Source organism: Octopus bimaculoides, chromosome 3 (assembly GCF_001194135.2).
Source record: "Octopus bimaculoides isolate UCB-OBI-ISO-001 chromosome 3, ASM119413v2, whole genome shotgun sequence".
Taxonomy (NCBI): Eukaryota; Metazoa; Mollusca; class Cephalopoda; order Octopoda; family Octopodidae; genus Octopus; species Octopus bimaculoides.
In genome coordinates, this window is record NC_068983.1 from 119,564,234 (window position 1) to 119,567,894 (window position 3,661).

The following is a 3,661-nucleotide window of genomic DNA, read 5'->3' on the forward strand; positions in this document are numbered from 1 at the left end:
TATATATATATATATATATATATATATATATCAAAATAAGCAACAAGGACATCCAGAGGTAATGCAGTACGATCGTTTCATGCAACTCCATTTAATTGAACAATGTAATCATTACATCAATTTAAAATGCAGAGCTATCTTCAGCTGCACAAAGACATAGAATTTAATTAAATTAGAACAGATGGACACATTAGTATAATAATACCTAAAATCTCCCAGAGGTTAGGGAGACAGACAGAGAACATCTTGCTTTAGCCAACACCATGGAAGCTAATAAATAAAATGTCAAAGAAAACTCTGCCTGTCACTGATTTTATTTGTTTTTATATCACAATAGAAGGAGGAAAAGAAAAGAAAATTATTCAGAAATAGTTTAATATTTATATATACTATACATTTAAAAAATTAACTCATCATATGGTATCTATGAATATTGATTAATACGTATATACTGCATTACCTCTGGATATCCTTGTTGCTTGTTATGATTTTAAACTCCTTACTTTGAAATTGTATGGATAATACCGTACTAAATTCTAGTGCCTAAACTTAAGTACCATATTCACCTAAATCTATCTATCTATCTATCTATATATATATATATATATATATATATGTTTATGTGTGTGTGTGTTTGTCCCCATCACCAGTATTGGTGTGTTTATGTCCCCCGTAACTTAGTGGTTTGGCAAAGAGGCCAACAGAATAAGTACTAGGCTTTAAAAAAAGTCTTGGGTGTTGATTTGTTCAATTAAAAAACCTTTCAAGGTGGTGCTCCAGCATGACCACAGTCAAATGACTGAAACAAGTAAAAGAATATATATATATATATATATGTATGTATATAAACAAAATAAAATAAAATTGTTTAGATTAATTAATCAGAAAACATATAATGTTTAAACTATGTACATGTGGTAAGAAGCTTGCTTCCCAACCACATGGTTCTGGGTTCAGCCCCACTGCGTGGCACCTTGGGCAAGTATCTTCTATAACCTTGGGCTGACCAAAGCCTTGTGAGTGGATTTGGTAGATGAAAACTGAAAGAAGCTAGTCATATATATTTGTGTGTTTGTGTGTGTGTGTGTGTGTGTGCGCCCCATTGCTTGACAACTGATGTTTGTGTGTTTACGTGCCTTCATAACTTAGCAGTTTGACAAAAGAGACCAATAGAATAAGTATTAGGCTTACAAAGTCCTGGTGTTAATTTCTTCAACTAAAACCTTTTAAAGTGGTGTTCCACCATGGCTGCTGTCAAGTCACATGACTAAAACATGTAAAAGAATAAAAGAAATATATCTTTATCTTTATCAGAAAAGAATACATCTGATGTGCTTTTGATTGATCATGAAATCACATTATTGCGAGATTTATCAGGAAAATGAACTGGAAGTAATGATAATGATCCCCTTTTGTTTTTTGTCCTGTCATCAAGAAGCCTTGAAAGTTGCATTATCTTTTCAGGGACACATGAATGATAGGATACTGGAAACATATTGTTCTCTGCAGTCATGAAATGATTTCCAAATATAGAAAATTATCTCCCAAACTATTCTCAATTTCTTCTGGTTACTCAAGTTTAGCATTCCTCTCACCAAATAATTATAATGAAAAATATACAATTTCTTAATTTCTCGAACAACTTTAAACTATGAAATAAATTCATTAAATGACAATGTTATTTAGAACATAAAGGAAAGTGACAAGAAGTGATGAAATATCTTCTGTAGTTTCCAGATCTATTTACTTCTTATATTATTGATGTAGATGGTGTCATTTTAAACATGTGATATAAATGGAAAAACATAACTGAACAACACTATGGTTGGAAGGGCATCCAGCCGTAAAAATTCTGTCAAAACAGACAGAAGTCTGGTGCAGGCTTCTGTCAAACCATCCAACCCATGCCAGCATGGAAGGCAAATGTTAAACAAAGATGATGATATCTATAATATACATGTATACATATAACTTGAGCATTTTTCACCGTATTAATACATCTCAGCAGTTCTCCAGAGCTCTTGTACTCAGCATCTGTTTCTTTGTTCTTTAGTATTTGGATAGTTTCATCTTTTAAAATCTAACATGATCTTCAGTTGTTCTAAACTACAACTTTAGAACAATTTCATCAGTGTAATGGATTCGACTGTCCCACCCTTTTTTTAATACTTTTTCAGGAGAAAGATTGATACCCATGACTTTTTGCAGCGCTTCCATGACTTGTGGGATGGAAGGAGGCTGGTTTCCTCAAATCTGAGGTCTGGCCTGTTATGTTTCCAATAGAGTGGATTCCATTAAAGACACCCAAAGACTAGGTGATGGTGTTAAACTACCCAAGTAGACCACGGTGAGATTTGAACTGGTCATCAGCCTTTATATGCAGGAGAGTTGATTGCATTAATATCAACATGATGCAATGAAAGAAAGAGTACTGGGTGGGAAATTCCAATGTGCTAACATTTCATGAGTTCAGATCCAACTGTGTTAAGACGAAAGATTGAAACAAATAGTTATGTAATGTATAATACACTTGTCCATTTCATACTAGTATGGAAAATTGATAATAAAATCATTATCATTTTAATGTTCACTTTTCCATGCTTGCTTTGGTCAGACAGTTTATTGAGGTAGAATACTGGAAGTGAATGACACTACTCATAGGACAGTAACACCTGTGACTATCATATGATGTCAAAACAATGGGACACACATGTACATTATATATATATATATATATATGGCGTGGCTGTGTGGTAATAGACTTGCTTCCCAACTACATGGTTCTGGGTTCAGTCCTGCTGTGTGACATCTTGGGCAAGTGTCTTGCTATAGCTTCAGGCCAACCAAAGCATTGTGAATGGATTTGGTAGATGGAAACTGAAAGAAGCCCATTGCTTGTACTGCATAAAAGCACCCAGTACTGTCTGTAAAGTGGTTGGCATTAAGAAGGGCATCCAGGTGGAGAAACCATGCCAAAACAGACATGGAACCCATGTAGCCCAGACAGCTCTTCAGCTGGTAGCCAGCATGGAAAACAGATGTTAAAATGATGATATATATGTGTGTCTTCTTGTCTGTGTTTGTCTCCCATCTCACTCCTCCACCACTTGACAACCAACCAGTGTTGGTATGTTGATGCCTCTATAATTTAGCAGTTCAACAAAGAGACCGATAGAATAAGTATCAAGCTTAAAGAAAAAGAGAAAAATGAGTACTGGGGTCAGTTCATTTGATTAAAAATCCTTCAAGGTAGCACCCCAGCAAAGCCGCAGTCTAATGACTGAAACAAGTAAAAGATATAGATAGATAGATATAGATATATATATATAAATATGTAGATATTTATGTATAGATATATATGGATATATACATATATATATATGGATATATATATATATATATATATAAATATATATATGGATGTGTATATATATATATATATATATGTATATATACATATATATATATATCATCGTCATCATCATCATCATCGTTTAACGTCCGCTTTCGATGCTCGCATGGGTTGGACGATTTGCCTGAGGACTGGTGAAACCGGATGGCAACACCAGGCTCCAATCTAATTTGGCAGAGTTTCTACAGCTGGATGCCCTTCCTAACGCCAACCACTCAGAGAGTGTAGTGGGTGCTTTTACGTGTCACC